General features: G+C 37.2%; 1 non-coding gene and 1 pseudogene across 1 annotated transcript; one reads left to right on the forward strand and one right to left on the reverse strand.

Annotated features, from left to right (window-relative positions):
- The first annotated feature begins 1,736 nt into the window (after positions 1 to 1,736).
- LOC144456487 (U6 spliceosomal RNA) lies at positions 1,737 to 1,838 on the forward strand. Its single transcript, XR_013485571.1, has one exon. It is a non-coding gene; the product is annotated as a U6 spliceosomal RNA (small nuclear RNA).
- An 11,197-nt stretch (positions 1,839 to 13,035) lies between these two features.
- Positions 13,036 to 23,360, reverse strand: LOC110209832 (ribosome biogenesis protein NSA2 homolog; annotated as a pseudogene).
- Between the last annotated feature and the right edge of the window lie 1,342 nt (positions 23,361 to 24,702).

A 24,702-nucleotide genomic window follows, 5' to 3' on the forward strand; every position in this document is an offset into this window, starting at 1 on the left:
GAATATTTTTAATGAAGGTAAACAACAGTAGAAAATCCCACATCATAGGATTTTTCTGTTTTGCTTTGTTTTGCTTTGGCTTTTTTTTTAACTAGATGACTTTTCTATAGATTATGGACAAGCTGAGGACCAAAGTTTTTCAATGTCTAAGGGTACTGAGGGTGAAATTAAGTAAAAGGTATTTTGTTTTGTTTTGTTTTTCAGAATATATAGGAAAGTGTACCTAAGGTCATAAACAACCATCAAAGAGAAGGTGTTAAAATGTACTTAGGCATTTATGTTTCTTTTAAAGAGATTCTAAAGTATATCTTTTCTTGGGAATAATTAATAAGTATTTGGTTACATAATATAGGATATTAGTTAAGACTTTTATACACAAAAAATTGTGTGTTACTTATTTCTCTCAGTTATCAATACCCAAGGTGAGTTTCTCCATTGGGTCCATTCACTAATGATCATTCACCCCTGTTAATATGGCAGCACCTACCTAAATGGCAAACACAAGTGCTCAGGAGTAAATAATTAGTCACTATGAATCTAGCCTTGACTTCCAAGCCTATTAAGTTTGGAAAAAGAAAGCATCACAATCTACAATAAGTAGGTGTGAAAAAGCTATTTATTCTCTTCTGTCCTTGGGGTTCACTAAGACTAGCTAATACTCTACATAATTACCATACCTACTGGCCTAATTTTTTCTGACCCACATGACTTTTATGTCCAAATACTTTCCTCTTCCAGCAACATTCCATTTCTTAGAAAGGGCATGCTATCTGCTCTCTCATCACCACATGCCTAGCAAATTATTTTGAGGTTGGGGATGCTACCTTTTCATTGCTTCTTTTGTTGTTTGCCTTATTCACTAGAAAATGAAATTTATATGATTTGAAAGTGCTAGCATCCATATCTATAATGAACTGGTTATTAGCACAGCCTTTGAGTAAGACTATCAGAGGATCCTAGTCTCTGACAAAATCTGTATTTGTGCTAAGCAAATAATTGCATCCTCTAGTACTTCCATGAACAATAATATGACCTTCCAGTATCCCAATCCTCTTCTTCCTCAATGACTCAGGTCATCCATCTACCCTCACCTAACTGTATTTTCTGTCTTGGAATGTTAACTTCTATGCTTCCAGCTAAACTTCACTCTCACTCTCTCCCTATCATTCTCTCTCTCTCAGCCTCAATTAATCATAAGAAATTTGGCAAAGAGCTCAGAAACAGAATAAATTCAAAAAGTTATTGTTCATATGATTGCAATAATATATGGGCAGTTGGGCTGAAGGAAGAGATAAAGACTAAGTACAGAATGAAATATTATCTGATGTGGATGTTTGACTACATGGCTAAAAATAGTGAATGCAAAAGTGAGGACACAGTAGTCCACATAGAGAATGACTAAGATCTGGGCCAAGGAATTTGTTTTTCATTGAAAAGGAACAGAGAGCACACTAACTGGTCTATAAAGTTGATTGTGGACAATCTATAGACATAGCTTTAAAAATGATAAAAGATAAATTGATAATCTTTATTGTATGAAATTGAAAAGGCTGTACATGAACAGAATCAATATAGCCAAGATAAGATGAGAAAGTATCAACTGGGAGAAAAGATCTTTGCTTAGAATACTGATAGGAGTCTGATGTTCATATACATAAGGGATTAACAAAAATATATTTGATGGAGTAATTCCCCAATGAAAAAATGATCAAAGAATATGAACAAACAGTTCTTCTGTGCTCATTTCAGGAAGCACAGATACTGAAATTAAAACAATACAGAGTAAATTAGCATTGCCTGTTGCTAACATGCAAATTTGTGAAGCAGTATACATTTCTAGAAAAAAAAAATTGCAAATAAGTAACAATCACATGGAAAATTGCTTCAAATCATTAATAATAAGATAACGAAAGTCAAAGTAACTTTTAGTTTTCAGCTCACAGCCCAAAATTCACAAACATGTCAAAAGACAAAAATGGTCAATGGTTGGGAGGCCTGAAGGAAGATAGGCAGTAGTAGAGTGTAAAACAGTCCAAACATACTGGAAAAGCAATTTCCTAGAAAGGAATTTGTAATTACACTAGGAAAAATTGATTAAAATGCCCATGTTTGGGGGGCAGAGTCAATATGGCGGAGTGAAAGCAGTGACTTGGTTGAGCTCTCCCCCGAACCCCTCCAAATACTCATAACAAATGGCTCTAAACAAATTCTGAAGCAGCAGAACCCATAAAAAGACAGAGTGAAACAAATTTCCAGCCCAAGACAACCTGGATGATTGATCAGAAAGGTGTATCGGGCAGGGCTGGGAGTGGAGCACAGCATGGCATGGGCGCACAGGCTGTAGTGAACCTGAAGCAGGCCTCACAGGCCTGAATCACAGGCAGCTGTGAAGGTTTCCAGACTCCTCAATCCACGAATACCAAAGACAACTTAGAAGGTCAGTGGGAAAAGTCTGTTTCTGTCAGTGCTGAAAGAGGAAGGCTGGGTCTCAGATCCATTCCCCAAGAACATGGCCCTGGGGGGGGGGGCAGCTGCTTCCCGAGCTTCTGGCCCATAGACTGAGGGGGAATCCAGTGGCTGATCAGAGAGGGATTGCAGGGAATCTCTTTGCCAGTGCTAAGGCAGGAATCTCTTGCTTTGACCGTGTTTAGATCTGGGTCACAGTTCTGGACTGCAGTGCTAGGGTGAGGAGGAGTGCTGGTGTGGTGGAGCTTGTAGTAGCTGTGGAGAGGAACCCTTCCTCACAGTTACAGGACAGAAAGGAATACTTGTGGTCACAGGCCAGGAAAGGAGTAAACACCTCACCCCTTATCATACCACCTTGGAACAACTAAAAATTTACAGGTCCCTACAAGTATCTCTGAAAACAGCTATACAGACCCCTGAAGCTTGGGATAGTACATTCTCCACATTGGAAGTAGACTTTACCTTAACAAAGAGTTTAAAACTCAAGTAATTGGCCAGGATCATGAGCAAGTAGCTCAAAAAGAGTCAGACTATATTATATTACTTTGGTGAAAAAGAAGATCAAAATATACAACCAGAAGAAGACAACAAAGTCAAAGCTCCTACATCCAAAACCTCCAAGAAAAATATGAATCAGTCCCAGGCCTTGGAAGAGCTCAAAAGGGATTTTGAAGCAAGTAAGGGAAGTAGAGGAAAAACTGGGAAGAGAAATGAGATGATGCAAGAAAATCATGAAAAACAAGTCAACAGCTTGCTAAAGGAGACCCAAAAAATACTGAAGAAAATAACATCTTAAAAAATAGCCTAACCCAAATGGCAAAAGAGGTCCAAAAAGCCAATGAGGAGAAAAATGCCTAAAAAGAAAAATTGGCCAAATGGAAAAGGAAGTCCAAAAGATTACTGAAGAAAATACTTCCTTAAAAATTAGATAGAGCAATTGGAAGCTAGTGACTTTATGAGAAATCAAGACACTGTAAAAAAAAAAAGAAATTAGAAAACAATGTGAAATATCTCACAAAAAACAACTGACCTGGAAAATAGATCCAGGAGAGAGAATTTAAAAATTATTGGACTATCTGAAAGCCATGATCAAAAAAGAGCCTACATCATCTTTCAAGAAATTATCAAGGAAAACTGCCCTGATATATTAGAACCAGAGGGCAAAATAGAAATTGAAAGAATCCACAGATCTCCTGAAAGAGATCCCCAAAGGAAAACTCCTAGGAATATTGTAAAATTCCAGAGTTCCCAGGTCAAGGAGAAAATATTACAAGCTGCCAGAAGGAAACAATTCAAGTACTGTGGAAACACAATCAGGATAACACAAGATTTAGCAGCTTCTACATTAAAGGACCGCAGGGCATGGAGTATAATATTCCAGAGAGCAAAGGAGATAGGATTACAAGCAAGAATCACCTACCCAGCAAAACTGAGTACAATCCTTCAGGGGAAAAAATGGTCATTCAGTGAAATAGAGGACTTTCAAGCATTCCTGATGAAAAGACCAGAGCTAAATAGGAAATTTGACTTTCAAATCCAAGACTCAAGTGCAACATGAAGAGGTAAACAGGAAAGAGAATCATAAAGACTTATTAAGATTGAACTCTTTATATTCCTGCATAAAGAATATTTATAACTCATGAGACCTTTGTCAGTATTAGGGTAGTTGGAGGAAAAAAATTATATGGATAGATAAATAGATAGATAGATAGATAGATAGATAGATAGATAGATAGATAGATAGACAGACAGACAGACAGACAGACAGATAGATAGATAGATAGATAGATAGATAGATAGATAGATAGATAGATAGATGGGCACACAGTGAGTAGAAGATTAAGGGGTCTTATCTGGAGAATAAAATTAAGGGATGAGGGAGGATTATACTCAGAGAAGAAGAAAGGGAGAGGTAGAATGGGGTAAATTATCTCACAAAAAAAAACAGAAAAGAAAAGGCTGTTACAGTGGAGGGGAAATGGGGGAAGGAAAGAGGAAATGAGTGAATCTTATTCTCATAGGATTTGGCTTAAGGAGGGAATAACATACACATTCAATTGGGTATGGAAATCTGTCTTACCCTACAGAAAATAGGGGGAGAAGGGGACAAGAGAGCAGGGGATGATAGAGAGGAGGACAGATTGGGAAAGGGGGTAATCAGAAGTAAATACTTCTGAGGAGGGACAGGGTCAAAAGAAAGAATAGAATAAATGGGAGGGCAGGATAGGATTAAGGGAAATGGAATTAGTTTTTCACAACGTGTCTACTATGGAAGTGTTTTGCATAACTGCACATGTACAACCTATATGGAGTTGCTTGCCTGTTCAATGAGGGTGGGTGGGGAGGGAGGAAGAGAGAAAATCTGAAACCTAAAGTTTTAAAAACATACATTTTAAAAAAATGTTTTCACATGCTACTAGGAAATAAGAAATACAGGAAATGGGGTACAGATGTCTATCCGGCCCTACAGGAAAATAGAAGGGGAAGGGGATAAGAGAAGGGGGGGTAAGAGACAGAAGAGAGGATAGATTAGGGGAAGGGATATTCAGAATGCATGCCATCTTGGGGTGGGAGGAGGAGTGAGATGGGGTGAAAATTTGGAACTCAAAAACTTGTGGAAGTGAATGTTGAAAACTAAAAATAAATAAATTCATATTTTTTTAAATGCCCATGTTTTTGGTCACAGAAAGCCCACTTCGTAGTCATATGACCCAAGGAGGTCAAAGACAAAAAGAAAGGTACTATATATATACGAAAATATTCATAGCAGCCTTTTTCTGGTAGTAAATAACTGGAAACAAAGTACATGCCCATCAGCCAAAGAATGACTGAACAAATCTTAGCACATGAACGTAATCGGGGTTTTTTGCTAAAAGACACTATGAATATGAAGAATTTAGAGAATCATAAGAAGACTTACATGAATTGATGTAGAGCAAAATAGGCAGAATCATGAAAACTATGCATGACTACAATAATATAAATGGAAAAAACAAAAAACAAACTGAATACTGTGTAATTATAATGATTAACTTGAAAGAGTTAAGAAAGAATTAAGAAGAGTTAAGAAAATGCACATCTCTTCCTTCGTTGCAGAGGTAAAGGAAATATTGCTGTGCAGCATATCAGACTTAGTTGATATGTTAACTGGTTTTGCTAAACTACCTTTTTCTCTTTATTTTTTGTTCTTAGTTGCAAGTGATGGCTCATTGAGTAGGGAAACAGGCAAAGATATATTTGAAATTGACAGTGAAGCAAACACAAAGATATCAGTAAAAATATTTTAAGAATTTTTTTAAACATAGGCTTTAAACAGCCTTAAATAATAGAGAAAATCAAATAAGATTTAATTCAATAGAAGCAAATGTAAAGTTCTACACTTGGGTTTAAAAAATCAACTTCTTAAATACAGAATGAAAGAGAGAGCTAGAGAAAAGTTTGTGTAAAATTTATTTATTTGAATGAAATGCATCACAGAATCATTACAAAAACTAAAAGCCATTAGGCTATATTTAAAGGGGAATACTGTTCAGAATGAGGGAGGTGACAATTCCATAGTACTCTGCCTTGATCAGATCAAATATGGGATATCATATTAAGTTCTGGGATACCATATTGTAAGAAGGATATTGAAAAGATGGAGTGTGTAGAGAAAAAGGCAAACAGAATAGTAATGGGACTCAAGATGATGCTTTCCAAGTGTTATACAAAGAAGTTGGAAGTATTTACCCTAAAAAATAGAAGACTTAAGGAGGACATGATGTTGTCTTCAAATATTTGAAGGGCACTATGTTGGAGAACAGATTTGACTTATTATGCATGGCCCCAAAAAAAATAGAACTAAGAACAAAGTGATAGAAGGTTCAGAGAGGCAAATTAAGGCTCAGTGTGAGAGGGGAAAAAAGCTTCCTGAAAATTAGAGCTATCTAAAAGTGGAAAGAGTTTTCTCAGAAGGTGGTATGTTTCACTTCTCTTGCAGTCCTTAGGCTATACTTCTCAAGGCTACTGAAAAAAAAAAGATTTCTGTTCAAATACAGGTTGGACGAGAGTATAGCTTCATAGGCCCCTTCCAACTCTGAGATTCTGTGACATTTGGGAAAACTTTCTGACTCTAAGAATCATAAGACATAAAGATTAAGTTTAATCTAACTAGGTATACAATGCCTACTTGAAAAGTGTAAAAATTCAACCAGTCTTCCAGTCTGCACAGTTGTTGCTGTTTGGTCACATCTGACTCTTTGTAATCCTAGTTTAGGTTTTCTTGGTGAAAAATTCCAGTTGGTTTGTCATTTCCTTCTCTAGGTCATGTTAAAGATGAGAAAACTAGGCAAACAGAGGAAAGTGACTTTCCTGGGGTCACACAGTTAGTAAATGTCTGAAGTGAGATTTGAACTCATGGAGATGAATCTTCCTGACTCAGATGTGTCACTCTATCCACTGAACCTACTACTTGCCCTCACTGAAGCAGAACAGAAGTTAATTGACTTGCCCAGTGTTTCTACAGAAAACAGCTACCAGAATCTTGATGGGTAATAAATATCTACTTAATGGACTCAAAGGAGGAGAAGTTACTGATTAATTGCGGTATAGAAATACACTGAAAGTGGCAATGGGGATAAAAGAGTAATTCCATTCCCCCACCATGACTAGGGAGTCTGGATAAATGAGTGAAAATGCAATAAGTGATAGAAAGGGTAGCCAGAGAAAATGACATCAGGAGAGAAAGACCCATATTTTTAGTGGAAGCAAAAAGATGGAGGGATTTAAGATGAAATCTAATTCATTACCTATAGACCAAGCATTCTATAGGATATATGGAAGGGTGGGATAACTTTAAATTGGGAGGTTGAAAGACGAGTTCAGTTGAGGCAAAGGGGAATAAAGGAGCAGTCAGTGGAAGATGAATAATTGGACTTAATCAATGGCATTTGGACATTCAGAATCACTGGGATTCTTTAGGTATGATGGGGTAGGAGTTTCTTAGTCATGAAGAATTCATCCAGGTAGGTTATCTCATAGCAAAAACAACTGACCTGGAAAATAGGTCAAGGAGAGATCATTTGAGATTCATTGGACCATTTTCTACAGGGGTTCATCCTCTAATAGAATTGTCCCACAACTTCAAAGTTCAGGAGAGCTAAGGTTGCTACATGGAGGGGCAGCAGGGCAGAGGCAAGACAAGCTTTGAGGAGATAAAGATGACTGCAGATGGTACCTGCCTGGAACTTAATGAAAAAGCAAGTCAGGCCTGTAGATTCTGCTTGCCTGGAGCTCAATGGAATTGCCATCCATTTAATAATTGTAAAATATCTGTTTTGGGGATGTTCAATCATTTGACGATGCCAAGGACTTGAGTGGTGAGAACTTTTTTTCTGGTTCTTTAGTAGTTATGGTTTCTGAGGAGGCAAGGTCTTTAGTACCCACAGAAATAATTGTCAGGTTGCTTCTCATCCTATGTTACCACAAAAATAGTCTAACCACTTCCATATAAAGAGGCAACACAGCTGTTGCAATTGAGCAGAGAACCAGAAGGTGGCAATGCAAAGGAAATGATAGCCTAACAAATGACGCTAGATCAGATGCAAAAACAGTGGTGAGCTGATAAATGTTTAACAGCTGGCTATCTGGGGAAATGTATGCATGACACACTTTTAAATTTAATCTCTGCTTTTAATATTTTCTCCATCCTCTGGCTTAGATCAGAGGTGTCAAACACACCTGTGGGCTACTTGCAACCCACAATACTATCTAGTATATGACAAATCAGATTAAAATGTAGTTCCTATCTGATTTTAATTTGTTAATGTATTAATTTTTTTAAGACAAAAGAAATATAAAATGTGTGCTTTTCTCAATCAATGTATAGGCTGAAGGGATCCTTATGTATCATTTAGTGGCCTTATTTCTGTTTAAGTTTGACACCAATGGTCTAGACAATCAACAAAACAATAAATCAAGCCCTGATTTGTGCCATTTGATGATTTCCAAGGTATTAATGCTCATGGTGAAAATTAGCAATTGGCCCTCCTGAGCTGGTGCAAACTGATTCCAGCATACCACTGGGTGAAAGCAACCCAGCAAATGAGTGCACCAGACAAGTAGATGACATTAGTAGCTATGCCACAGAATCAGAGGCAAAGGAATGTTCCAGCTGGGAAACAAACCAATGCATCTTCTCTGAGAGAAATTATTATTAATAACCAATTGCTCATATCAGGGGGATCCAGGTTTTTTTCTCCTATTTCCTCATTTAAAGACTAAGCCAGGACAGCTAGGTGGAGCAGTGGATATAGTTCTGGCCTTGGAGGCAGGAGGACCTGAGTTCAAATCTGGTCTCTGACACATGACACTTACTAGCTGTGTGACCCTAGGCAAGTCCCTTAACCCAGATTGCCTCACAAAAAAAAAAAGACTAAGTCAAAGCAGCTTCTGAAAGACAGGGCTGATGATGAGATTGGGTTGACATCATCCTCAATCTTGGACGGGACCCAGCCCAACTGGGAAAGGTTAGTTCTGATTAAAGGTAAAGAGAATCTAATCCAGGTGAATTCTAGCCCATTGTGTAACTATATAAGTGGTCTGGGTGGAGGATAGAACCTTTTGTATAGATTGTATAGAATGATCTGAGTATGGAGATGAGCCTTTTTGTCCAAGAGTGACATGATCAGAGAACTATGTCTCAGCCCCTCATTAGAACAGGCCCACTTCTCATTATAATATTCATTCTCTCATTAATTGTTAACCAATCAGAGTTGGTTTCTGCCTTTCAGGAACACCTATTCTTCCAAGGGCATTTAAGCATTCAGGGGCCTCCAAGGTTTATCTTTCCTTCTGAGAAGGCCACTGACCTCATTTTATTGATTACTTGCCAACCATAATTAATAAATTGATTATTAATTGCCCATTATGTTTCTTGGATTTTTCGTTTATCACATCCTTTTCATTTGTGGTATAGGAATCTACAGATGAGTGTGTCTGGCTCTGTGCCAGTTCTTGGGGATACAAATCCAAAACTGAGCAGTCTTTGCTTATAAGTTAATGTTCAATGGGGAAATATAACTTTTTCAAAGATAAGTAAATATGTAATATATACAAAATAACTACACAGAGGTGAGGAAAGGGAAGAGGATTAAGAAAGTCCTCTTGACTGAGGCAGCAGTTGACTAAAGATAAGGATTCCAAGAGGTTTAGGTGAGGAGGAAAATCATCCTGAACATGGAAATCAGTGTAGGGAAAAAAAGGAACAAAGGTGGGAAGTGTGATATCATGTATAGGAAACAGTAAGCTTGGAAGAATAATAGAGTAGGTGAAAGGGAGTAATGTTTAATAAGTCTGGGAAGAATGTCTGGATCCAGATAGTGAAGGATGTTAAATGCCAAAAAAAGAAAAAGAAGAAGAGTTTACCATTTATACTAAAGGCAATGAGAAGCCATGGAAGCTTCTTGAGTAAGAGAGTGGCATGATCAGACCTGCACTTTAGGGAAATCATTTTGGCAGATTATGAAGGATGAATTGGGGAAGGGAAAAGACTGTATTCAGGAAGCCCAATTAGGAAGCTGCTACAATAGTCAAGAAAAAAGGTGATGACCACCTGGACTAACGTGGTTGTTGAAGGCATTGAGAAACCAAAGGAAAGGATGCAAGAAATATGAAGGAAGTAGAATTGATAAGACTTGGCAAAAGATTGCATATGGAAGATGAGTGAGGAAAGATGCCTTCTAGGTTGCTAACCGGGTGCCTAGAAGAATAGTGGTTCCCTTTGCTTTGAATTAATGTGTCCTCTGGTTTGGTCTGGCAAAAGGAAATATGGTTTATAACCTGTAAATTGTAGTTTTGAGTAGACGCTGACCTAAAAACTTCCTTGAACTTGAGTGTAGTTTTAAGGTTCCATGAGCTAAGTAAAGTTATTTATTCAAAGTCTCAATCAACAAGGTATAATTGCAACTCAAGAGCCATAAATGACCAGTCTGGTTTTTTTCTATTTGAATGGCCAACTTCTACTATTTTGTTTCTATTAGATGCAAAAGTGTAATTTCTAACAAACACAAATATAAGACTGTGAACACAAGTCTCAAGCACACTGGATATAAGCTCTATATATGACATATTAATACATTTCTATAATGTCTACATAGATTTATGGAAACTCTTAATTCTCAGTAAGGATTCCCCAGGACACTCAAGTCTCATTTCTTTTTTTTTTAATCTTATGATTGTGATGAACTGATACAAAGTGAAGTGAGAAGAACCTATATAAGTTATATGTGTGCAGTCATGCAAAACATATTTCCATGTAAGTCCTGTTGGGGTGGAAAAAACAACACAGAACAAAAAAAAAAGAAAAGAAAAATAAAGATTTTTTTAAAGTATGCTTTGATCTGCATTCAGACTTGATCAGTTCTTTCTCTGGAGGTAGATAGAATTTTGTATCATAAGTTCTTCAAAATTGTCTTAATTATTATATTGTTGAGAACAGCTAAGTTATTCATAATTGATCATCTTTACAATATTGATGTTACTGTGCACATTGTTCCCTTGGTTCTTCTCACTCCACTTTGTATCAGTTCATATAAGGTTTCCCAGGTTTTTCTGAAACCATCCTGCTTATCATTTCTTATAGCACAATAGTATTCCATTACAATCATATATACCACAACTTGTTCAGCCACTCCACAGTTGATGGGCATCCCTTCAATTTCTATTTCTTTGCCACCACAAAAAGAGCTAATATAAATATTTCTTTAAATGTTGGCCCTTTTCCTCTTTTTTTTTTCATCTCTTTGGGATACAGACCTCGTGGTGGTATTGCTTGGTCAAAGAGTATGCACAGTTTTATAGCCCTTTGGGCATAGTTCCAATTTGCTCTTCAGAAAGGTTGGGTCAGTTCACAACACTAATAGTGCTTTAGCACCCCAATTTCCTCACATCCCCATAAACATCTGTCATTTACTTTTCTATTACATTATCCAATCTGATAGGTGTGAGGTGGTACCTCAGAGTTGTTTTAATTTGAAAAGCTTGCTCTTCAGGAGTAGCTTTCAAGATTTTGGGAATATTTCCACACCACTGGAGTTGTGGACAATTCATGAATTAATTTATTATAAATGTAAGCTTTTATAAGACATTTAATTGTTAATACTATACTGTCTTCAGTGCTCTAGTTGCTTCTGGGGGTTATGGCCTCCAGGTTACACTGGCAGAGCAATGAATTAATAAAAACGAAAAGAATTAGTAGTAGGTGCAGTCGTTTGTCTTATGAGATTTTTTTCCCTAGAAGTATGGATGAATCTATATAGCTTACTGACATATTGCTCCTTCCCTTATAACTAATGACATGGCTTGCAAGCCAGCTAAACTAACTGGTCACTTTTAATTTTCAGGGAAAATTAATATTCAGAGAAGACTAGCATCTCTGGTGTGAGGGCTTGCCAAACCCTTTTCAGGGCTGCTCATCCTTTGGTGTCTACCTGCCACCCAACTCTCACCTGTGGCTCTAAGAAGTTGTAGCAATTACAATGGCCACACACCAGCAAACTGTCTTGACAGACAGGCTAAACCAGGTCAAGGATAACCAACAGGACTCAAATCCACTGGTGAGGTAGAGACATGTCTACCCCAAGCATGTGAAGACTTCCCCTGGTAGAATGGGTAGATGAGAACAATTTGTTTCAACAGCCATGAAGGCAGCTGAAGCAGGCACTGTGGAGCTGTTAGAGTCTGGTCAGGAAGACACCAAGCTCCTCCATTGCATCCCTAGCCACCAACAGTTATCTTGACTTTTGTCTTACCATTGGACTTTAATGACTTGGAACAGAGAGTGAGGCTGACAACTTTGTGCAATTCTGCCTCACTTAAATCCAATTCACATGCAAGTCAAGACGTCAGCCATGATGTCATTGCTCCTCTTTGAAAATGAATGAAAACAACAACAAGTCATACTTGATATAAGGAGCAAAAAATTAATATCAACCTAATTTGACCTAAGCTCTTGTTGTCCCTAATTATCCATTAATTTAGACTGGCTTCATACCCTTTGTTAGTCTTTTTTCACCTGAGTTTTTAAGTGGTCAGAAAAACACTTCAACAAAATGGAGACAAATAACCTATTACTTCTTGATCTCCTGAGGGAAGATTTCAATGTATTTAGCAGTCAGAATAGCTCCAATCTATTTTTTTTATTACACTCCAAAAGAGAAAAAAAAAGTCTCATAAAAGTATAGAATTTAGCATCTCATCTCCTCTTTTCATTAGATTCTCTAGAAGTTTTGTTTAATTATTAATAAAATTAAGTATTTAAACTTCAAGTTAGCCTCAAATCAAAACAACCAATATGTGGAACTGAGTCTTTTTAAAAGCCAATATGCCGCATAAGAAGTAAAATTTGCCACACATAATTGAGATAACTTTCTCCTGCACGCTTCATTTATAATCAAATTTGATAGAAAGTTAAGTTCTCTGACTGTTCAGCATAGTAACAGACCTATTGTGGTTTTCTGGATATATTGTAGTCTTTAATAATTGTCAAGAAGGCAGAACTTCAATCAATCAATCAAACAAGCAAGGCAGCATTTATGCATCCATCATTTTCTGTATTGTTGGTAACCTGTGCATATTTTCCCCAGATAACTTTGCCTTCTTATTTCACAAAGCCCAACTCACTCACATTCACTTCAACGACAGCACCTTTGGTAATAACACCCAAAGTTGTATATAGTGGAAATGAGAGATTCATCTTCACTTCATGTATGGGTAAACAAAAAGTAGCTCTAAGTTCAAGATGAGTTACATGAGCCTTCTTAAAATGAAAACCCATTGGCCTAATAAATCTTTCATATTTTGGTTGTTTTTCAGTATAGCCATCCCCCACAATGCAGACTTTAGTTAATTATTCTCTTCCAAGACTTTTTCTTTCTCTTTCCTGTATGAATAAGCTTTACCACTTCTATTTCTCCTTAGGCATGAGATTTTGGCAAGGCCATTTCCCATTTACCAGCTTTGATTTTTTTGTTTTTGTTCAATCATGTTAGAAAGGACTTTGGCTTAGGATTGTCCCTCTCCATCCAGCAGATATGCAGGCACTGCTCTTTGGGGAGTTTTTTTCATCATTCTTTCACTTGTTATTTCTCTTTTCATGCATCTTAATAGTCTTTCCCATCTGAATCTTCTCAGCATAATGCTGTTTATGGTAGAGCTTGGCCTTTAGACCAATCATTTTCTTTACTTTCTTTGAATCTCTTCGCTTCCTACCTTCTCTTTTTCTCACAGTAATTCAAGTAGTAGCTGTACCATTTTTGATGTAACTCTATGTATTCTGTGGCCTGGGGATAGCTTGGGGCCAGTCAAGAGGCTGCCAAAATGCTCCCAACCTTTAGACCCTACACCTTTAATAACCTCAAATCTCATTTCTATGAAAAGGCAAGCAACTCAATATAGGTTATACATGTGCAGTTATGCAAAATACTTCCTTAGTAGACATGTTGTGAAAAACTAACTCTATTTCCCTTAATCCTATCCTGCCCCTCCCATTTATTCTGTTCTTTCTTTTGACCCTGTCCCTCCTCAGAAGTATTTGCTTCTCATTACCCTCTTTCCCAATCTGCCCTCCTCTCTATCACCCTCCTACTCTCTTGTCCCCCTCTCCTCCTATTTTCCTGTAGGGTAAGATGATTTCCATACCCAATTGAATGTGTATGTTATTCTCTCCTTAAGCCAAATCCTATGAGAATAAGATTCCCTCATTCCCTCTCACCTTCCCCTGTTTCCCCTCCACTGTGAGAGACTTTCTTTTCTGTTTTTTTTGTGAGATAATTTACCCCATTCTACCTCTCCCTTTCTTCTCCGAGTATTATACTCTCTCATCCCTTAATTTTATTCTCCAGATATGACCCCTTAATCTTCAACTCACCCTGTGCCCTCTATCTATCTATATATACATACATACAATTTTTTTCCTTCAACTACCCTAATACTGACAAAGTTCTCATGAGTTACAAATATCATCTTTCCATGCAAAAATGTAAACAATTCAATTTTAATAAGTCTCTTGTGATTTCTCTTTCCTGTTTACCTCTTCAAGTTCCATTGGAGTCCTGTATTTGAAAGTCAAATTTTCTGTTTAGCTCTGATCTTTTCATCAGGAATGCTTGAAAGTCCCCTATGTCACTGAATGACCATTTTTCCCCTGAAGGATTATACTCAGTTTTGCTGGGTAGGTGATTCTTGGTTGTAATCCCATCTCCTTTGCCCTCCGGAATATTATATTCCATGCCCTGTGGAATGTAGAAGCTGCTAAATCTTGTGTTATCCTGATTGTGTTCAAATCTCATTTCTAAAAAGAAAATTTCCTATGAAAAAGTTTAGAACCAAATGGAACCTTAAAAATCATCCAACCGCTTAATTTTGCAGACTGAGAGTGAAAGAAGTCAAATAATTTGCCCATGATCACACAAGTATTAAGTAACAGTGTTGAGATTGTGACTGAAATCTAGGTCTCATTCCAGATCCATCACATCTGCTACATACCTTCCTACCTCACAATCTCTTGCTAAAATAAAAACAATATGTACTATTATATAAAATATAGTCTATAAGAAATATGGTAGCATATGAGGTCCAGAGTATAGTAGAAAAGGAGCTTAATGAAAAAAACTAGAGATTTGTTTTCTAGCCCTGGCTGTACTAGTAACTAACAAAGTGACCTTATGCAAGTGATTTCATCTCTGTAGGTCTGCATCCTGATTTATATAAATACTTGATGATCTCTAAAAACCAGATGATCTTTCAAAAGTTTGACTAGATTATCCCTAAAGGTTCATCCTTCCGTAACATTCCATAATTCTGATTCACTTATGCAATGTTCTACTGAGAATATTATATGCTTCAGTGTGGATTTTTCTAGAGAAATTCACTTATCATTAATAGGGTATGACTGCCATCTAGTGGAGTATTTGTGAAAAATACAGATGTCAGGATTCCCATTTGATAAGGAAACTAGCATAATAAAAAATGTGCCACCTCCCCTTTGGGTGACACATTTCACAACTGACTGGCATTGTAAATTTATAGTTCAGAGGTATAGCCCCTACTACAGTTGGAGTTGCATATATGTGTATATATACATACATACATATACACACATGTACATACACACACGGAAATTAATAACTGACTTCGTGATGATTTAAAAGGTTCGAGAGACACAGTTTCTGGGTAATTTAGTCATTTTATTAATAAGGCCAGCAGGTTATTAACAAAAAGATAGTCATTTAGCTGTCTCTCTTAGACCAAAGATAATCATGGCAGTGGACTCACAGTTTATAAACCCTTTGGAAGAGTAAGCGTTCAATGAGGGGCTGAGAGTGACATCAGGTCAAAAATATTTCTATACTCGGGGCAGCTAGATGGTGCCATGGATAGAGCACTGGCTTTGATGTCAGGAGGACCTGAGTTCAAATCTGGCCTCAGACCAAACACTTGACACTTATTAGGTGTGTGACCCTGGGCAAGTCACTTAACCTCAGTTGCCTAAAAAACTCAAACCACTCACAGCCTTGGACTGTTAGTACAAAAGAATCTGTCTCTACCCAAGCTTGAGTAGAACGCAATGGGCTTCCCTATCTTAGATTAAATTCCTTGTAAGGTTGAGTGGGATCTGACCAAGATGAGGAGAGTTTAATTCAATCTTATCATCAGTAATGGCCCTCAAGTGACTGAACTTTTTAAAATCAGGAATTTGAAAGAAGGGGAGGACTCTGAATTTCCCCAAGATATTGGTTATTAATACTCATTTCTCTCACCTTAATCAACTCCCTTAAACTCTCTGTTTCATATTCCTTGTGATAAATGATAACACCAGTACTTATAAAAAACAACAATAATAAAGCATACTATAAACTCTAGATTTGTTGCTAATTAGGGACCTTCCTCACCACAGATAGTTGAGATAACTTTCTCCAGATTCTCTTATATTCATTTTTTGGCTTTAGCACTGGAAAAAAAAAATTAAGTACTTATTAACACACTAGACAGGTACCCTGTTCTATGGGACTCTCATAGAGAACTGAAAAATTCCAAAGAAAGTATTCAATTCCAAGAAGTTAGTACAAGTTGCAATAATTCAGGACATTAGTAACATAAGATTAAAAGCCTAGAGAAAAATAAAGATGTGATCCACAAAAAAAAAAAATGTAATCAACATTGTCACAATATTATCTTTGATATTATGCTGTCTCTGCCACTGATTCCTTTTTCCTTTAGTCATGTGAGAAGCTATAGCATATGTTTGCATCCTTTTGCATATATCTGGTCATGATACTCGTCAATTCTACATCCTTCTATAACTACCTACTGCCTCCCAAAGAAAAGTTTAGGCCTCTGCTTCCAGAAGCCAAGATGGTGGAGTAAAAAGGTAGTTACTCTCACTCTCCCCTATCAACCTCTGAAAGCCCAGAAAATATCACCCCAGAAAAAAACCCTGGAACAGCTGAACTAGAAGAAAGACGGGAAGCAGCATTGCAGTAGCCCAAGTAGCTTGATGGATTAACGGGAAAGGCCCTTGTTATCCTGGGGGAAGGGGAGCAGTACTGAATAGGAGGTGCCCCAGCCAGCTAGCAGAAAGCCACACTTTAGCACACCAGGAGAAGATACTGGTGCATCAGCATTCTACAGCAAAGGGGTTTCCCAGTGCCTCAGTAAAAATAAGGGAAGCAGCACTACAAATGGCCCCAGGAAGATAAACACTCTGCAGCATTCATCTGAAAGGAGCTGAAGAAAGCAACCTAGAGTTGCCCTAAAGTTCCAGCCTTGCTGATTCCACCCCAACACCAGGTAAGCTGTCAGAACCCTATAGCCTCCAACTGCCAACCAGGAGGAGATCCTGAAGCCCAGGTGGTAGAGCAGGTAAACACCAATACCTGGACCTCCAAGTGCCTCAGTGAGGGTGGGAAAACTGGTGGACACCAGCTCAGAAAACCACCAGGTGCCTCAGCATTCTACAGCAAAGGAATCTCCCAGTGCCTCAGCAGAACTAAGGGAGGCAGCACTGCAAGGGGCCCCAGGCAGATAAACACCCTGCAGCACCCATCTAAAAGGAGTTGGAGAAAACTAAAGGAAAGGAAAAGCAGGCAACCTAGAATTGCCTGAAAGTTCCAGCCTTGCTGATTCCAGCCCAACACCAGGTAAGCTGCCAGAACCCTACAGCCTCCAATTCCCAACACAAGAGGCCCCAGCACACAAAGCCAGTGACCAAGACCTAGGCTCCCAACACAAGAAGCTTAGGTCAGTGCCTTCTGCTCCCCTGCAGGAGAGCTCAATCTCTTTAAAGGCCAGAGAATAAAAAAAAAACACCATTAGTAAAAAGAAACATACCATAGATTCATATTATGAGAAGAGTGATGATCAAGACAGATATTCTGAAGAGGACAATATTATCAACAAACCCACATCTGCAACATCAAAAGGGAATATGAACTGGTCTGAAGACCAAAAAGCCTTCTTAGAAGAGCTCAAGAAGGATTTTAAAAGTCTAATGAGAGGTAGAAGAGTCCTTAAAAAATACAATTAGCCAATTGGAAAAAAAGTACACTGAACAAAATAAGTCCCTGAAAATACAATTGGCCAACTGGAGAAGGAAGTACAAAATCAAACAGAAGAAAACAATTTGTTAAAAATTAGAATTGGACAAATGGAAACTAATGACTCCATGAGAGAGCAAGAATCAGTCAAACAGAAACCAAAAAAAAAAAGAAAAAATAGATGAAAACGTAAAATACCTCATGGGTAAAACAACTGACCTGGAAAATATATCCAGGAGAAACAGTTTAAAAATTATTGGTCTACCTGAAAATCATGATAAAAAAAAAAAGAGCGTGGGCAGTATCTTTCAGGAAATCATAAAGGAAAACTGCCCTGAAGTCCTAGAACCTGAAGGTAAAATAACCATAGAAAGAATCCACCACTCATCACCTAAAAGAGATCCCAAATTGAAAATGCCAAGGAATATAATAGCCAAATTCCAAAATTACCAGATGAAAGAGAAAATACTACAAGTAGCCAGAAAGAAACAATTTAAATATCATGAAACCACAGTTAGGATTACACAGGACCTTGCAGCTTCTACATTAAAAAACAATAGGATGTGGAACATGATATTTCATAAGGCAAAAGAGCTTGCATTGCAGCCAAGGATCAACTACCCAGTGAAAATGAGCATGATCTTTCAAGGGAAGAGATGGATATTCAACAAAATAGGGGACTTCCAAACCTTCCTGATATAAAGACCAGAGCTCAACAAAAAATTTGATCTTCAAGTACAAGATTCAAGAGAGACATAAAAAGGTAAATGGGACAGAAAGATACAATATGTTGTTAATACGGGCAAACTGTTTACATCCCTACAATGGAAGATGACACTTGCAACTCTTGAGAACTGCATTGTTACTATACCATGTTAAAGGAGTATACATAAAGGGAGTGGAAATAAGTTGACTTTGATGTAATGACAAAAAAAAATCTAATCATTTGGGTTAAATGGATCCAAGTAAGTGGATTAGTCGGGGCTAAGAAAATGTACTGAGAAATGAGGAGGCAGACAAGGGCAAATTACATTACAGGAAAAGTCACAAAAACCTATTACAGCAGAGGGAAAGAAGGGAGGGGGGTGAGCATTGTTTGAGCTTTATTCTCATCAGATTTGGCTCAAGAAGGGAATAACATAATCAGTTAGGTAAGCAGTAGGAGGGAAAAGGGTAAAGAAAAGGGAAAGGGCTAATAGAAGGGAGGAGGGACTGAAGAAGGCAGTGATCAAAAGCAAAACATTAGTGGGGGGGAGGAGGAGAAGGAGAAAGAAAAACATAAACGGGGGGGGGGAAAGAGGATGGAGAAAAAGACACAGATAGTAATCACAACTTTGAATGTGAATGGAATTAATTCTCCCTTAAAACAGAAGTGTATAGCAGAATGGATTAAAAACCATAATCCTACAGTATGTTGTTTACAGGAAACACATCTGAAAAACAGTGACACACACAGGCTAAAGGTAAAAGGCTGGAGCAGAATATATTATGATTCAGCTAAAATAAAAAAAAAAGCAGGGGTAGCAATCCTGATCTCAGACAAAGCAAAAGCAAAAATAGATCTTATCAAAAGAGATAAGGAAGGAAACTACATCCTGCTAAAAGGCACCATAGACAATGAAGTAATATCATTACTAAACATACATGCACCAAATGGTATAGCATCCAGATTCTTAGAGGAGAAGTTCAGGGAGTTACAGGAAGAAATAGACAGCAAAACTATACTAGTGGGGACCTCAATGTCCCCCTCTCTGAACTAGATAAATCTAACCACAAAATAAACAACAAAGATGTTAAGGAGGTGAATAGAACATTAGAAAAGTTAGGTATGATAGACCTCTGGAGAAAACTGAATGGGAATAGAAAGGAACATACTTTTTTCTCAGTGGTTTTATGTAAAAAACCAATAAAATAGATAAATCTTTGGTTAATTTAATTGAAAAAAGAAAGAAAAAAACCAAATTACTAGTATCAAGAATGAAAAGGGCAAAGCTACCACCAAGGAAGAGGAAATTAAAACAATAATTAGGAATTATTTTGCCCAACTATATGCCAACAAATTTGACAATCTTAGTGAAATGGATACATATTTACAAAAATATAAATTGTCCAGATTAACCGAAGAGTAAGTAAAATACTTAAATAACCCCATCTCAGAAAAAGAAATTGAACAAGCCATTGATGAACTCCCTAGGAAAAAATCTCCAGGGCCAGATGGATTTACATGTGAATTCTATCAAACATTTAAAGAACAATTAATTCCAATACTATATAGACTATTTGGGAAAATAGGTGAAGAAGGAGTCTTACCAAATTCTTTTTATGATACAAATATGGTGTTGATACCTAAACCAGGAAGAGTCAAAACAGAGAAAGAAAATTATAGACCAATTTCTCTAATGAATATAGATGCAAAAATTTTAAACAAAATACTAGCAAGTAGATTGCAGCAACTTATCACAAGAATAATACACTATGACCAGGTAGGATTTATACCAGGAATGCAGGGTTGGTTCAATATTACAAAAACTATCAGCAGAATTGAGCATATCAACACCAAAACCAACAGAAACCACATGATCATCTCAATAGATGCAGAAAAAGCTTTTGACAAAATACAACACCCATTCCTATTAAAAACACTAGAAAGCATAGGTATAAATGGAGTCTTCCTTAAAATAATAAATAGCAGCTATCTAAAACCTTCAGCAAGCATTATATGTAATGGGGACAAGCTAGAAGCATTTCCAATAAGATTGGGGGTGAAACAAGGATGTCCATTATCACCACTGTTATTCAATATTGTACTGGAAACGTTAGCTTTAGCAATAAAGAAGAAAAAGAAATTGAAGGCATTAGAATAGGCAAAGAAGAAACAAAGCTATCACTCTTTGCAGATGACATGATGATATACTTAGAGAATCCTAGAGAATCAAGTAAAAAACTACTTGAAATAATAAACAACTTTAGCAAAGTTGCAGGCTATAAAATAAACCCACATAAATCATCAGCATTTCTATATATTACCAACAAAGCCCAACAGCAAGAGATAGAAAGAAAATTTAAACTTACTGTAGACATAAAATATTTAGGAGTCTACCTCCAAAACAAACCCAGGAACTCTATGAACACAATTACAAAACACTTTTCACACAAATAAAATCAGATCTAAATAATTGGAAAAACATCAGTTGCTCATGGGTAGGCCAAGCTAATATAATAAAAATGACAATCCTACCTAAGCTAATTTACTTATTCAGTGCCATACCAATCAAACTACCAAAAATTATTTTATAGAGTTAGAAAAAATAATAACAAGATTCATTTGGAAAACAAAAGGTCCAGAATATCAAAGGAACTAATGAAAAGAAATGCAGGGGAAGGTGGCCTAGCAATTCCAGATCTTAAATTGTATTATAAAGCAGCAATCATCAAAACTGCTTGGTACTGGCTAAGAAATAGTGGTGGATCAGTGGAATAGGTTAAATATGCAAGACACAGTAGTCAATGACTATAGTAATCTATTATTTGATAAACCCAAAGACCCCAGCTTCTGGGATAAGAACCCACTCTTTGAAAAAAACTGCTGGGAAAACTGGAAAAGAGTATGGCAGAAACTAGGCATAGACCAAATCTCACACCATATACCAAAATAAAGTCAAAATGGGTTCATGACTTAGATATAAAGGCTGATACATAAGTAAACTGGGAGAACAAGGAATAGTTTACCTATCAGATCTATGGAGAACAGAAGAATTCATGACCAAACAGGAGATAGAGAACATTATGAAAAGCAAAATGGATAATTTTGATTACATTAAATTGAAAAGTTTTTGCACAAACAAAGCCAATGCAACTAAGATTAGAAGGAAGGTAGAAAATTGGGAAAGAATTTTTACAACCATTCTCTCCAATAAAGGCCTCATTTCTAAAATATATAGAGAATTAAGACAAATTTATAAAACAAAGCCATTCCCCAATTGATAAATGGTCAAAGGATATGAACAGACAGTTATCAGATGAAGAAATTAAAGCCATCTATAGTCATATGAAAAAATGCTCTAAATCATTATTGATTAGAGAAATGCAAATCAAAACAACTCTGAGGTACCACATCACACCTATCAGATTGGCCAACATGACAAAACAGGAAAATGATAAATGTTGGAGAAGATGTGGGAAAATTGGAACACTAATGCATTGTTGGTGGAGTTGTGAAATGATCCAACCATTTTGGAAACAATTTGGAACTATGCCCAAAGGGCTAAAATGTGCATACCCTTTGACCAGCAATAGCACTTCTAGGGCTATATCCCAAAGAGATCAACAAATGGGAAAAGGACCCACATGTACAAAAATATTCATAGCAGCTCTTTTTGTGGTGGCAAAGAATTGGAAATTGAGAGGATGCCCATCAATTGGGGAATGGCTGAGCAAGTTGTGGTATATGAATGTAGTGGAATACTGTTGTGCTATGAATAGGCTGACTTCAGAAAAACCTGGAAAGACTTGTATGGTCTGATGCTGAGTGAAGTGAGCAGAACCAAAAGAACATTGTACACAATAACAGCCATGTTGTGCAATGACTACTATGGATAAACTTAACCCTTCCCAGCAATACAAGGGTCTAAGACATCTCCAGAGGCCTCATGATGAAAAATGCTGTCTACATCCAAAGAAAGAACTATGGAAGTTGAATTGCTATTTTTTTTTCTTCTGTTGAGTTTTGTTTTCTCTTTCTGATGGTTCCTCCTATTGGTTTTAATTTTTACTTACAACATCACTAATGTGAAAATATGTTTAATAGGAATGTAAATGTATAGCCCGTATTAGATTGTGTGCCGTCTTGGGGAGGGTGGTACGGAGGAAGGGGGAGAAAAAATTTTAAAAGCATATGGAAGTGATTATTGATAAATCAAAATACATTAATAAAAAAAAAGAAAAGTTTGAAAATCTTTAACTTGGCATTCAAAGGTCCCCCACAGTTTGATCTAACCCTACCTCTGCAGCATTATCTCCTATTCTTTCCCTCCACATTGTCTATACTCTAACTAAACCAGATTATTTGCCAATCTCTATTAATTATACATGAATTTCCACCTCCAAGCATTTACTCACACTCTACCTTATGCCAGGATAACAATGGCCATCCCAGAGAATGGGACTTTGGGAATTATCATAGAGCACGTATAGGGCTGAGTATGCAACTGGCCCCTTCTTATGAGAAATTTGTTTGGCCTCTTCATTAGGGGCATGTATAACCAAAGGTTTCTGTTCCCCACATGCCCCACTGTAGTATGGGGATGCAGATGGAAGCTGCATCAGGGAGATTGGCTAATGACTAGCAAGTGCTGCCCACTTAGTAGACCTTAAAGGGAAAGAGAATTTTTTTTTTTGGTGAGGCAATTGGAGGTTAAGTGACTTGCCCAGAGTCATACAGCTAGTGAATATTATGTGTCTGAGGCCCTATTTGAACTCAGGTTCTCCTGACTCCAGGGCCAGTGCTCTATCCACTGCTCTACCTAGCTGCCACAAGAGAGAACTTCTAGTATTGCTCTCTTCTTCCTCTCTCCTATGGCTTGGGACTCCAGCAGATCTCTCTTGGACTTACTGGAACAACAAACCCAATTCTCCTCTCCTCCCTACGTCTCAAGGAAAAATTGCTCACACATCTCAATTAGAATATGTACTGTCTAAAGGAGCCTGAAGTTTTCTGTGAAAGCCTCAGGTCTCTGGCTGCCTCTTCTTTTTTGTGTTTCTTTCCCTAAGCACAGGTAACCAAACATTGAATTAGACGTTTCAATTTGGTGACTACCTTAAAGACTCAAGAGTTTTAAAGTCTTGAGAGGTTCAGGTGCCTTATAGTGATATGTAATTCCTGAAGCTACTATCATACTTTTCAAAGGATAATATGACTAACAAGATGATAAGCCCTTCCCCTTGTGGTAAAAGGGGCATTTGTTTTATAGAAGCTGGGATGATTTCCTTTTAAGAGGGCAAGAAGGCCATTCTTGGCATCATCATTGGCTGGACTTACTTGGAAATGGAGACCTAAAAGGCTCAGCCTATGGAGGGCTAGCATTAGAGGCTTTAGAAAGATCCCCATTGCCTTATAGGAATATCTTTCTAGCCTAAGATGGCCAAATGCCATGCTAGTGATTCAGATAAAATATCTACTTTCTTTACCTTAGGTATTTTATCCTTTGTTATTAGTAATATAATTTTTATTGCATTTTATGGTACAATTAAGGAAATTCAAATTAAGAAAAATGATTATTTTCTTGTTATATTAATAACCAATTTTATATCTAGGATCCACTTCCCTCATTCAAAGTCCAGTGTCTTAAGTATATTTCTGATCTTGCCCAAAGAATTCACCCCACCCTAACCATGTAATCTAGGTGAATTCTGGACCATTGTGTTCTACTCAGACAGGATTGGGGTGGAGAATAGATCTTTTTGTAGCTGATTGAACCAAGACAAGTCACTTAACTTCTGTTTGCCTCAGTTTCTTCATCTATAAAATAGGGATAATAGCACCTACCTCCCAGGGTTGTAGTGAGACTCAATGAGATCACTGTAAAGTGACAGTAAGCACTATATAAATATTTGTTGTTATTTTTTCATTTATTCAGTGATGTCTTAACTCTTCATGAATCCATGG

The sequence above is a fragment of the Phascolarctos cinereus genome, unplaced genomic scaffold (genome assembly GCF_003287225.1).
Source record: "Phascolarctos cinereus isolate Bilbo 61053 unplaced genomic scaffold, phaCin_HiC Scaffold_3;HRSCAF=262, whole genome shotgun sequence".
Taxonomy (NCBI): Eukaryota; Metazoa; Chordata; class Mammalia; order Diprotodontia; family Phascolarctidae; genus Phascolarctos; species Phascolarctos cinereus.